This window comes from Corythoichthys intestinalis, unplaced genomic scaffold (assembly GCF_030265065.1).
Source record: "Corythoichthys intestinalis isolate RoL2023-P3 unplaced genomic scaffold, ASM3026506v1 HiC_scaffold_23, whole genome shotgun sequence".
In the NCBI taxonomy this organism is placed as follows: Eukaryota; Metazoa; Chordata; class Actinopteri; order Syngnathiformes; family Syngnathidae; genus Corythoichthys; species Corythoichthys intestinalis.
The window spans coordinates 256203-270345 of NW_026651592.1; the positions used below are offsets into that span (position 1 = coordinate 256203).

Below are 14143 nucleotides of genomic sequence, written 5' to 3' on the forward strand. Positions count from 1 at the left end.
GCAGCAGTCTCGAAAAGCGCTTATTTTGCTTCAGGTGTCAAAGGTTCTAACTTCTCGCTCATTCGTTAGAAGTGGGTGGGATGGCAGTTTCCGGTCATATTTCTGTAATACTAGCAGAGGTTTGCCAGCAACAAAAACAAATGAAAGATCAGATTTACTAGTCGCTCAGGCACGAGTAGAAAATTATTTGCATTGTGTCTAAATTTAGGTGCAGAACGCCTGCAGCCTTGATTCCTCTAGTATAACTATAACACAATATATTGTACTAACTAGGGCTGTTCCAATCATGTTTTTTTGCTCCCGATCCGATCCCGATCGTTTTGAGTATCTTCCGATCCCGATATTTCCCGATCCGATTGCTTTTTTTTTTTTTTTTTTTGCTCCCGATTCAATTCCAATCACTCCCGATAATTTTTCCCGATCATATACATTTTGGCAATGCAAAGAAAAAAATGAATAAAAATCGGACGAATATATACATTCAACATACAGTACATAAGTACTGTATTTATTTATTATGACCATAAATCCTCAAGATGGCATTTACATTATTAACATTCTTTCTGTGAGAGGGATTCACTGATGGAAAGACTTGTGACTTTGTATATTGTGACTAAATATTGCCATCTATTGTATTTGTTGAGCTTTCAGTAAATGATAATGTAGCCATGCCCAAATGCATGATGGGAAGTGGAACCGTGACTGCATAGTGCTACCAATTGATATATCTTCTCTGCGTTGGGAAATAATTTAAGGTGTTAAGAAAAAAGATCAATTGCTACCTTGCTTCCCCACATTGCTTCCCATGATATTTCTAACCGTAGGGAGAGGGATTGTAAGGCTTTAGCCAATTAAGAAAAGGCTCCAAAAGCTGCCAAACTTCACTCTACTCATTTTACGCTGCCTTTTATCTCTAGGTAAAACGGCGCAATTACAGATTGAGCGCAACAATGCGTGGGTGGGTCATGCAGCACATGCATCAATTGCGTTAAATATTTTAACGTGATACATTTAAAAAAAAATAAATTACTGCCGTTATCGGGGTAAATTTAATAATCCTACCTTAAGCCTCAACTAAAGACTCTGGATGAGTGTAACATATTATGTTTGTAACGTTAAATACAATTGGAAAACGATTTAATTAAAATATATATATATATATTAAAAAAGGCATGGCCGATATTTTTTTTGCCAATTCTGATAGTTTGAAAATGACGTGATCGGACCCGATCGATCGGGACATCTCTAGTACTAACTATAACTGTGGCAATGCTTTGACAAAGTTCCTCTCACAATTGATTCACATCGATCCAACTAAAAAAAGAAAAATGATAGATAAAATAAATAATTAATGGGATGCAGGATTGTATATTCATTAGCCCAAAAGTTTGCGCCAAGAACACATTGGCTCCATTTAAATGGACACATTTTTTTTCAATCCCATCAACGTTCAGATAAAAATTATAATCGTATACATTGTTTTCACAGGCACTAAAAATATCGATCCGATTTTCAGTCAGAACAAACTATTCTGACATCCCAAATTGACCAAATGTACCGAAAATAGTAGTAGAAGAAAAAGTTGTACTGACTGACGTCAACAAAACACATCAAACATGAGCATTATTTCATCTATTATTCCCCTTTTTCGACAAGTAAGTCTTTCAACAACATAAAGATCTTTTAATATCTCCTGCAACGTGTTTATCTCGGATACAAACCAGTTCAGTGTTGGCCACTCCATGTCTTTCGCTCGTTCTGCTTCTACTAGCTTCCAGGAAAAAGTCAACAACAAAAATCTTCTCTTTTTTTTGGGAAACATTTAGGCTAGATTCATACGACAGGTCTTAATGAACAAATCCGAATTTTTGCCATATCTGTTTTTTTGGCGTGCCTGTTCAGACTGCCTTTGTCCATTGAGACCGTTCAAGTATCAATACTAATGCAATAATGAAATATTGCTCATTCGGCGCACAGAATGAAAATCGAAAATTGTAAGGCTTATCCTTTTCTTCATTTTATGTTTTCAGTATTTTGTCGGAAAGCCAGTATGGGTTCAGAGAACAAAGATCAACTGCACTTGCATTGCTTGACCTTACTGAAGAAATATCTAGTTGTATTGACAAAAGTAATCACGTAGTTGGTGTTTTTGTGGATTTAAAAAAGGCATTCGATACAATTAACCGTGATATATTACTTGGGAAAATGGAAAGATACGGGTTTAGAGGCATTATTCTGGAATGGTTGAAAAGTTACATGGGAAATCGCAAACAGTACGTACAGATTGGTGATTACAGATCATCATTATCGGACATTACAGTTGGAGTACCACAGGGTTCTGTATTGGGTCCAAAACTCTTTACACTATTTATCAATGACCTATGTATGACATCTAAAAAATTAAAATTTCTACTCTTTGCAGATGACACCAGCATCCTATGCTCAGGAAAATTTTTAAAGAATCTGATGCATGAGGTAATGACTGAATGACCATATCTGAATCACTGGTTCACGCTAAACTAATTATCAATAAATATGGAAAAAACTAAATCTTTTTTTGTTTGGAAATAAAAAGACAGAAACTGAAGAGAAGATAATTATAGACAATAGTGAAATTGAGCGAGTAACTGAGACTAGATTTTTAGGTGTAATACTGGATGAACAGTTGAATTGGAAGTCAAAAATAAAGAACATAAAAACAAAACTGGCAAAAAGTGTTGGACTATTGAACAAAACGAAACCCTTTTTAAATTATAAAGCACGCCATATCTTGTTCTATTCATTAGTAATGCCATACCTCAGCTACTGTGTGGAGGTTTGGGGCTATACATATCCCAGCAATTTACAGTCACTTGTGGTACTTCAAAAAAAGGCAATAAGAATAGTGCACAAGGCTAAATACCTCGAACATACAAATAGACTGTTCTTGGAATCCAAGCAGTTAAAATTCCCGGATCTAGTCAAATTCAAAACGGCCATAATCATGTTTAAGGCACGGAAAACCGCATTACCTGGAAATATACAAGTTTTGTTTTCAAATAGACAAGGAGGGTATAATCTGAGAGGGGAGTTAAATTTCAAAAAGCAATATCACCGTACAGCAAAAAAGAGCTTTTGTCCTTCAATTTTAGGTGTGGACTTGTGGAACAAACTTACTGAGGACCTAAAGAAAAGCGCTAATTTGAGCGTGTTTAAGAGAAAATACAAAGATCTTGCTTTCTGTAATTATAGAAATGAATTATAGTATTTATGTTGAGAAAATTTTGAGTGATGCCAACCATTGTTCTTTAGGCATTATTGAACTGTTTTGAATTGTATTTGTTTTGTCTGATTCATGCTGATGAGAATGTAGCGGACAAAGGGGTAGGATTCATATAAGTTTTTTACTTCTTCCTACTCCTTTTCGAATCTTATGTTTTGTTTGTATAATAGTATATCCAAGATGTGATGCATGTTTTCAAAATAAATTCAATCAATCAATCAATCAATCAATTTTTAATGACTGTGGTCAATCCCGTTTCGTGCTGAACTCATTCACTCCCAGCCATTTTCACCAGAGCAAGGACCTTCGCTCCAGGCCATTTTACTGGATTTTGACTGATTTTGCGAGGCCCACAGAAAATTCTCTTCTATTGCTATATAAACATGGAACCCACCAAAAGAAAGATTACTCTCTTCTTTCAACAGTAAAAAAAGTAAGTTCATATCTTTTTCCATTCTTTAGAAATCAGCATTAGAATATAGCTTAGTTTGAGCAATTTTCCAATTTCTGATGAAAAAACGGAGAAAATTGGCTTTTTGTAAACGCGTACATTTCAAACATAACTTTGACGTTAACACAGCTATTTTTTGCATTAGTTACATCCCAAACATCTGAATGTTTTCCTTTTACAAAATATAAAGAACCAGACAAATAGAGGTTTTGATAGCAAAGTAACAATTTATTTACATGTGACTACTGACAGATGACGCAGTTGTCACTGCGTCAGCCGTGTAAACTTTTCCCCCATCGCTGCACTAGTTGTCCCAGTCGTTTTGCTCTGTCGTCCAGCGCCTGTCATTCCAGGCGTCCTCTCGGTACTTTTGCTCGGTTGTCCGCCTGGCATCAAGCCGCCAGCGATGCGACCGTGCTGCCCGGCCGTTCACTGCTGTTGAATCGGGTCTTACAAAATGTGCTACTGCCCTCCAGTGGCCAGTTGTATTGCTGTAAAATGTGTTTTGAGCTTTGTTCTTTGTTTTTCAGGTAGATCGGAAGCTCTAGATGCTTCTATAAAAAAAAAAATTTAAAAAATTAAATACAAAAGATGTATAAATACGTTTTTGGGACAGTGAAGCATTTAAAAATAGAATGTATTTATACGTTTCTGGGAGCAAATGAGTTAAAAGCAGATTTCAAGCTAGGCGCTAATGCCTACATGGCTGCCGTCCTCTGTGCCTCTTGTTCTTTGCTGATGTAATTGCTGCACGAATTCCGATTTGGGAGTCTTGACAGTTCAGACCGCCAGTCACGGCCCAGATCAGATTCGAACCACATATGAAAGTGACTCAGATCGGATTTGAAATGGTCCACTTCTATGCGACTTGTCCTGTCCAGACCGTCAAGTTAATGCCTGACTCGAGTCAGAAAAACACGAAAAAATTGGATTCGTGCATTAAGACCTGTAGTATGAACCTAGCCTTAACGATTTCTATATTTTACTAGTTGCACTTTCACTATTTGCACTACAGAGCGTCTTTTGGACGTCCGCACAAGTTGATCCATTGTTCACATTTTTTCCTGTGTTTTTTGCCTCGGGATACAAATGAAGAAAACATCCTTCATATGTGGACGGTTGTAATGTCTCGAGACGTATCTACAAGTTCCATAGCAGTAGTGTTTACTTGGCACGTTCTTTTTTTTGAAAGATTACCAGCAGAGTATGGTTTGTATGCGAGCGCGCTTCTATGTTGACCCCCTTCCGGTTTACGATGGTGACGTCACGTGGCCTTGTGGTCTAAAAATAGCATTTGTGTGGTACGCTCTTCGCCAGATTGCACAGATTTTTGTATTTTATTCCTTTTATTCTTCCTTTTATTCCTAAAAAGGACTTTATTTACATATGGCGGCCGCTAATTTCCTTACTGACTAGCCTCATAGTTTTCAATATTTACTTCAAATAAATGCTACCTGCACGTTTTTTTTTTGCTTTTAACCACAAATCGAGACTGTTTCACGTCCATATCCATAAAGAATTCAGGGACTTAAGCATTTAATTACAAGAATTTTCAACGGAAATAGGTCTTTGTTTACGTATGGCGGCCGCTAATCTCCTTAAGGACTAGCCTCATAGTTCGCAATATTTACGTAAAATAAATGCTATCTGCACGTTTTTGTTTTTTTTTTGCTTTTAACCAAGAATCGCGACCATTGTCGTCCATGTCTATGAAGAATTCAGAGATTTAAGCATTTATTCACAAGAATTTTCAACGGAAAAAGGTCTTGGTTTACTTATGGCGGCCGCTAATTTCTTTACTGACTAGCCTCATAGCTCACAATATTTACATAAAATAAATGCTACCTGCACATTTTTCTTTGCTTTTAACCAATAATCGGGACTGTTTTACTTCCATCCCTGTAAAGAATACAGGGATTTAAGCATTTATTTACAATAATTTTCAACGGAAAAATGTCTTAGTTTACGTATGGCGGCTGCTAATTTCCTTACTGACTAGCCTCATGGTTCACAATATTTACTTCAAATAAATGCTACCTGCACGTTTTTTTTTTTTTTTTTTTGCTTTTAACCAATAATCGAGACTGTTTTACTTCAATCCCTGTAAAGAATTCAGGGACTTAAGCATTTATTCACAAGAATGTTCAACGGAAAAGCTCTTGGTTTATATATGGCGGTCGCTAATTTCCTTACTGACTAGCCTCATAGTTCGTGCAACAGTTCCGTAAAATAAATGCTTCTTGCACATTTTTTTAAATTGCTTTTAACCAAGAACCAAGACTGTTTTACGTCCAGATCGAGAAAGAATTTGATAACTAAAAACATGAAGCAATTATCAGACAATCCCAAAATTTGAAAAATAAGCTCCTAATGAAACCTTTTTTTTCCCAAATTTGTAAAAAGAAAAGTCAAAATGAATGTGTAATAAGCGCTCTAATATCTATAATCCTTGCTAAATCCTGTTTTTTTTTTCTCATGGAACCTACAGATGCATGTGTTGACCTGCATCCATCCATCCTTTTTTTTTTTTTTAAAGAAATGTCAAAATTCTGAATTCGTCTCAAAATCATGAAATTTTAGGTGTATCAAATGTGTTACATTCGGCAATAAAGGGTTAAGCATTTATTCACAAGAATTTTCAACGGAAAAAGCTCTTGGTTTACATTTGGCGGTCGCTAATTTCCTTACTGACTAGCCTCATAGTTCGCAATATTTACTTCAAATAAATGCTACCTGCACGTTTTTTTTGTTGTTGTTGTTGCTTTTAACCAAGAATCGAGACTGTTTTACGTCCATATCTCTAAAGAACTCAGGGACTTAAGCATTTATTCACAATAATTTTCAACGGAGAAAGGTCTTTTTTTACATATTGCGGCTGCTAATTTCCTTACTGACTAGCCTCATAGTTCGCATATTTACGTAAAATGAATTCTACCTGCGCATTTTTTTTTTTTTTTTTTGCTTTTAACCAAGAACCGAGACTGTTTTACGTCCATATCTATAAAGAATTCAGCGATTTGAGCAATTATTCACAGCAATTTTCAACGGAAAAAGCTCTTGGTTTACATATGGCGGTCGCTAATTTCCTTACTGACTAGCCTCATAGTTCGTGCAACATTTCCGTAAAATAAATGCTTCTTGGTTTTTTTTGTTTTGTTTTTTTGCTTTTAACCAATAATCGTGACTTTTTTACTTCCATCTCTGTAAAGAATACAGGGATTTAAGCATTTATTCAGATGAATTTTCAATGGGAGAAGCTCTGTGTTTCCACCCGGTCAGCTTTGACGGAAATAGGCCCCCTATGAATCGACCCCGCGTCCTATCAATACATTATGAAGTCTATAATTTGACGTCTTTCGCCGTCAATGGCAGTTTTAATATGAATGCAGTCAGTTGAGAGAAAGAGAGAGAGAGCTCGGATTTACAGGGACTCCAACCTCCTCCTCGCACCGAAGGGGGCGTCCACGCTCACAGTTCGCCTCGCGTGTGCTCAGTATGAGTAGGAGCAGCAGCAGCACCAGCAGAAGCAGAAGCAGCTTGTCACTCCCCTGCTTGCACGTCGCCTCGTGCCCGTGACACCTTGGAACAATCGCCGCGCATTCCAACAAGGTGGACGTGTTGACGTGCGCGTGCGTGAGCATCACGGCTCTGTGTGATTTTCTTGGGGTGTTTTTTTGGGGGAGGGCGCGCACCCGAGGAAGGAACAAGGACAGGATCGTTTTCTGCCTCTTTTTTTTTCTTTTCGCGCAGCATCGTGTGCAGTTGCGTGCGCTGTGGGAATAATTCTTGCATCCACGAGTGGGAGGCTCAGCATCTAGTCAAGTGTGGACCCGGACGGGACCTGCTGCATTGTCTTCATCATGGTAAGCTGCAGGCATGCTGCTTGAAATATACATCGTGCAAGCAGATGTGGCGCTCCTCTCGTGCCCCCCCCATTCGCTCCCCCTCCCGTTAGAACCGCACCTTCGGTCCCGGCAGTGTGCACGAGGCAGGCAGGCAGGCAGGCTAGTGTACCTGCATGGTTCGGCGTGATTTTGGTCATACGTGATGAAATACGGGTCAGTGAATTAAAGGCGAGGGTGTCCCAATTGTGACTTTAAGGGTGCTATTAAGATGCTGATGAATTGGATATGCAGTGAACAGATCAAGTCAGTAGGGACAGGAGGGAGAACAACTTTTGCCAGTTGGAGTGTGGCAAAAAAAATGTCTGAAAATCTAATATTAAAAAAAAAAAAAAAAACAACTTTATTGGCAGTTTATTATTATTATTATTATTATTATAAAGATATTCTTTAGTGTGTTGTGCAATGAAAATATATAAAAGATACATGTGAAAATTATTTTTTTAGTGATGTATTCTGGAATATTTTGTATTCTTTTTAAATAATAATAATAAAAAAACATTATTATGTTGTGAAATTAAAAACAATCTGTATAATTTTCTCGGAATTTGAAATATTTAGTTTCTGAAGTCATTCTCAAATTTATTTTAAAATAGTTTTATTATTAGCTTTTAATGTTTACTCTTTCAGTGCCATTGATAATCATAGACGTCCAATCACGTGGATCTTTTCACCTTTTCTGCTATGAATTTAGGTGCATTTGTCACTCGTAGACGCCCAATCCGTTCGAACTAGGAAGGGTGGCAGATAAGAATTGGACGTCTATCGTCGTCAGTGGCAACCAATGAGTTAATGTAATTTAACAATGAAACTAGAAGTAACGTTCATATACGTGTACATACACTATCTGTACATCTATGATTATTTTTTTTAATGAGTTAATGTAATTTAACAATGAAACTAGAAGTAACGTTCATATACATGTACATACACTTTCTGTACATCTATGATTACTTTTTATTTAAAAAAAAAAAAAAATGTGAACTTATTCAATTTACTGTTAATTTTTACATGTCAACATTTTCCCTACTGGTTATCAGTGAAGCCCTTTGGGACTTTTTGATGATTTAGGGCTATTATAATTTGACATGTACTAATATCGAGCCATTTCATTTTTAAATGCTTCTGGAAATCCTGAAAACACATTCAAATCCCCATTTTTCTTGCAAAATGGAAGAAAAAAAGACTCATTAGGCAATCCCCTAACCGCATCTGTGTCCCAATGTGTTCTTAAAATGATATTTTCCCACTTCTAAAAATGTCCTGCGTTCAAATGAATAAGATATGCAGAAGCCTCTTAGTGCCGTGTTGTTGCATGCTTCATTTTTGAAGCGCTCCCAAATCGTGTGTTCTGAAAAAAAAGGGAGAGTAAGATTCAGTGAGTGAGTGAGTTGGACCCCTGGGAGTCATTGTTGGGTCGGTGGGGGGGTGGTATGCAGCACTGGTAGCTCAAAGCATCTCCTGTTCTGATTGGTTGGCTACAAAGGCCTGCTGTCCACTCTTCCATTAATAATTATGTTAAATTGTGTGGCTTAGTGTGTGTCCTTTGAGGTGTGCTGTCTAGAAATTGACAAAATGCAGCTAATCATATGTTCAGTTACGCTAGTTCAACTCATTGCTAGCTTGAAAACCATAGGTGTGAACGGGAATGCTTCTAGTCGCCGATTGACTGACGATCAGTTCAGGAATTAAATGTGTTTGAAGCCAGACTAATTTGTGTCTTCCCAACCTCAGAAATCAGAGGTCAAATCCTCAGGGGTCATCGCGGGGGCGTTGAGTAAGACATTTGTACTTGTTAGTTCACACCGTATTGTTCTTCCCTCGCCTTTGTAGCGGCGACGAGCTCCACGCCGTTGCTATTCGTCCTCGTAACAAATAAAAAATTGTTGTGATGCGTTTGCGTCAGATCTCGCCAAATCCCCGTAATCGTCCCATGAGTGTTTGAACTCACGGAGGCGTCAGAAGAAGCCGCCAAAAGTCTCCTCTCGCTCCCCTCGGAGTTGGCCAGGAGGGAATTTCCAGGAATAATCATTGTGATTGTTCTTAACAGTGTGAAAGCAAGAAATTTTGGCTAGTGTGCCTGACAAAGGAAATTCCAGTCAGTACGATGGGAAATATTAACTCATTAGCGCCCATTGACGGTGATAGACGAACTAGACTTGCTGTAAAATGAACTGTTTTTACGGTGACCGCACGGTAACTTTGCATATTACCTCTTTGAATACTGAAATCCAGGAAACAGATCACCTATCCAATTGATGTAGTGGATTTCGTGAACTTACTTCCTGGCTGCCATTGACAGCAATAGATGTCCAGTCCATTTTGACTGACTCAGAAAATGCATTGGACTTCTATCGCCTTCAATGGCATTGAAACATGATATGCATTGTTCGGCGCAAATACAGGGAATATTCCTAAAATTCCGATGCCCAAAATGGGTGCTTTTACCAAATATTTTTGGCGTCAAGACTAGAGTTGGGAATCTCTGGGCACCTAACGATTCGAGTACGATTACGATTCAGAGGCTCCGATTCGATTATAAATCAGGCTAAACCAAATTAATATTTCATTATCAAGGTTAACTGTTAAAATCAGTAAATTAAATACTGTCCCCATAAAGTCTCCCTTCTGAATCAACAGCTTTAAACTACATTCTATTAATTTAATGATGTGAATGAACCGTTAAAATTGTTATAATTGCTATCGTTATTCCATAATTTCCCTTCTGTCTACTTTCGACATGTCAGTTTTAAAACTGTTTCTTCATATAAAGATAGATTCAAGTCAAGATTTTGCCGATTTAGGTGTATTTTAGATATAACGTTATTTAGGTTCGCTACAACAGAGCCTTCTAGAGAAGTCTACTGCTTTAAGATGGTGGCTGTTTACAACGCGGCAACTACTAAACGGCAAGTGTTTCATTTTCCATCTAGTTCTACATATATGTGATATCTATTATAGCCGTATGTGTCCGTATGTTTGTAGCAACTAGCAACTGGGCATTGTTTGAAGCAGCTGTCGGCCGCAGTCAAGTATTATTGTTTTTTTATCTAGCGGCATGAGTTGTACATGATATTTACTCTCGGTCTGTTCCTCATTGCGTCCTGAAGACTGCGCTGACAGTGTTTTAGTTCTGCTTGACCTGGTATAATTCAATAATCCGAATTTGGATGTTTGTGAATCGTTCTCGAACCTTCCACGGCCGAATCGCGAATAATTTAAGAATCGGAAATTTCACACGCCTTTAGTCAAGACATATTTGTTCCTGGACATACAAACACGTCGACATACGATCCTTTCGACATCTGACGTAAAAATTAACTCATCATTTGTCCGGATGAGGGCTGGAGATATCTAAGCTATTCAAGTAATCAATTAATATAACAATTAGTTATTTCGAATAATCGAGTAATCGGATTAGGAAAATTGAATACGTTGCAGAATAAATTTTAGGAGATGTAAAAGAAAGGCTTGCTAATATTGCACTTTCAAAAGGGCAATAAATGCGAATACAAATAAAATTACCTGAGTGTTTCATTTCACAAGAGCAATAAATGAATTTAAAGATAATTTAAAAATACCTGAGTTTGGCCTCAAACGGAATTAAAAATAATAATTATAAATGAGGATCGAAGTACAACAAAAGAACAATTGGCTAACTTGCATCGCAAAAGTCCGATTAGCTTAAATGCTACAAAATGCTAACTTTTTTTTTTTTTTTTACAATGCTCTTAACAAATCGATCAAACACATATTCCCTCAAAAAAATTTGCTAAATATATGTGTAAATTAAATTACAAATGAACAAACAATCATATTAGCTCAAACAAAAACTTACAACCTTATGTTGGTCTTAACAGGAAGCAGCTGGATTCAGCCATGTTAGATGAGTTATGTCATATTCACTGTTGACACTAGAGGGCAGTGTATCCACCCAAATCAATAAAAATAAATTCAAACACTTTCAAAAAAATTACATTACATTACAAAGGCACTCTAATCAAACGAATCCTCGAAGCAGCAAAATTTGATTGGAAGTTTTTTTCTAATCGAATTACTCGAATTAATCCATTAATCGTCGCAGCACTACTCTCGACATATGACGACATGCTCAAAATACGACTAATTACAACAGTGTCGGTTTTATTGTTTTCCCGCAAGACGGCAGCACGGCGAATTTTCTTGTGAGAGAAATCAACATGGGTTACAAGAAGGTTAATGCAAGTTGTGAAAAAAGGAAAAAGGTGATGCTTACCATTGACATTAAGATGGAAATGATAGAAAACTACAAACGGTGGGAATGTGTCTACGGTTCCAACCTCCGTTCACCATTCATTACAAGTTAAAGTGACATTTATTATTATTGTAACATCGGCAAAGAAGTCACGAGCGTCGTCAGGTTTTTAAACATTTATTTCAGAATGATGCAAGACAACACGGCTTCTGTTTGCCGTAACCGATGCCAACAACAATGCAACATGAAAAAAGAAAGCTAAAACTTCCCACTCTTTCGTCAGTGACACGGAGCATTCAGGAACAGCATGCAAAACACAACCGCCACATTAGAAACTAATTCGTTTACATTATAATTATTATCATTCAGATTTGTATTTATATTTTTTTTGTTTTGTTATGTGTAATTGCTATTTGTAATTGTACCTGCAGTATTTATGAAGGATTTAGCGTAGGTTTTTGGGCTGTCGAATGAATTAATCAAATTACCGTATTAGCCCAAATATAAGACGATGTTTTTTGCATTGAAATAAGGTTGAAAAAGAGGGGGTCGTCTTATTTTCGCGGTAAAGACATTATACCCATTCACGACGCTAGATGGCGCCAGATATCATTGAAGCGATGTTCTGTCATGACATATCTCAGCTACTAGTTTAACCAGTTTGCATTATTTTATTGCAATGTTTTTCCTTATTCAGATTTGTTTCAAGACTACAGTTACAGTTACACTTCACTTTGATAGTTAATGCAGTTATTCCAATTTTGTTGTTTTATCAGAAAAGATTGGTTTATTTACATTTCAAAAACCAGAAGCCATTCATTTACGAATGTGGTTGCACTTTAGTTTACATATTTAAATGTTCAGATATTAAGATCTGAATGAGGCAAAATAATAGGAGTGGGAACCTCAGGGCACCTCACGACGCGATACGATTCGCGATACAAGGCTCACGATAACGATTATCTCCCAATATCACGATACAGCGATTATCGATATATTGGTCAGAAATTTGATACATTATATTTTACGATATAACTGTTGAAAGGGAAAAAAAGATATTCAAAAATAGAAAAAGTACTGTTTAAGTCATTTATTAAACAGTGACACCTTTTCTGTGCAACATTGCTGTAAAATGCGAATCTCCTTCAAATTGTGTACCTGCACATATAGAGGAAACAAACCACAACCACTGATATCTCTTGGGGAGATCATGATGGATGGCACCCTTAATTTCTTTAAAGTTTAAATCTTTAGAAAAAAAACAAATAAAAACAGTACTGTAGGTGTCAGTCAGCAGTTGAGCTTGGAGTGGGGCAATGATAAAATTGGTGGGTCTTTTATGACCTTTGTTGCCAAAAGCATTGGTTTGAGCACTTCCGCCATCTGCTTTAGCATTTGAGATGTCTGACTCAGTCAGTCACATTCTTCCTCACCTTAAACACAGCAACAACATCAAAAAATGTTAGTTACTTAATAGCTTTTGAGTTAATATCCTGATTTTTTTGTGTGTTGGAAATATTGAGTGAATTAAAAAAATATGAAATTGAATGTATAGAAATTAAAAATGCAATAATTACCTATTTTAATATGTAGACTACATTAATTATCATGCATATTACCTTATACAGTATATCTTGGAAGCTATTCAAACCTTGCCTGGCTCTGCCAGACTATTCTCCCTGTATTTTTCAAACACTGAGAGAAATAGTCTGGGAACCATCCCATTAACGGCCTTTCGAGCAGGTACAAAATCAATCGACAAATCAGATTCGTTTATTTGCGTGACGTGTTCTTCACGAGCAACGTCACTCTTGCGCGTCGAAAGTCGTCTCTTCAACAAAACAGATGGTGAACGGGAGAGCCGAGAATATGTTCCAATCCACGGTAAAATCCGTTTTTAAATTACCAAAAACACATCGACACGAGTCATTGACAACAGTCTGTCTCGCTTTAGCCATGTCGAATAAACTCCGCTCTCTTCGTATGTTTACTTCCGCGCGCAAGTCCCTTGTCCTGCCCTCGCCATATTACTAACGTCACGTCTGCCCGTCGCTGATTGGTCCACTCCGCTGTCTGTTTGCTGTGGCTTGCTCCGCCCTGGAAATTGTATCCGAGTGAATGGTGGCCAGAATCAATAGCTGGAACAGCGATGAGTCTGGTGTACCAGGCAAATTCAAACCATTTTTATAGCTTATTGCATCAAAATGGCAGTAATAAGTTTGTGTAGTAAACTAGATGGAAAGTGGTTCTCAAATAATATCAAATAAATCAGTAAATTCATGTAGGCTTGTTCG

General features: G+C 37.2%; 1 protein-coding gene across 7 annotated transcripts in view; it reads left to right on the plus strand.

Moving 5' to 3' along the window:
- Window positions 1-14143, plus strand: part of LOC130911193 (teneurin-4-like) — a 599534-nt gene that overhangs the window by 33990 nt on the left and 551401 nt on the right. For 6 of the 7 annotated variants that reach the window (XM_057828991.1, XM_057828993.1, XM_057828992.1 and 3 more), the window contains exon 1: window positions 7238-7576. The exons of the other annotated variant lie outside the window; for it this stretch is intronic. The gene's annotated coding sequence lies outside the window, so the exon portion shown is untranslated. Of the gene's footprint in view, window positions 1-7237; window positions 7577-14143 lie in introns of those variants that run through there. 7 annotated transcript variants of the gene reach the window in all.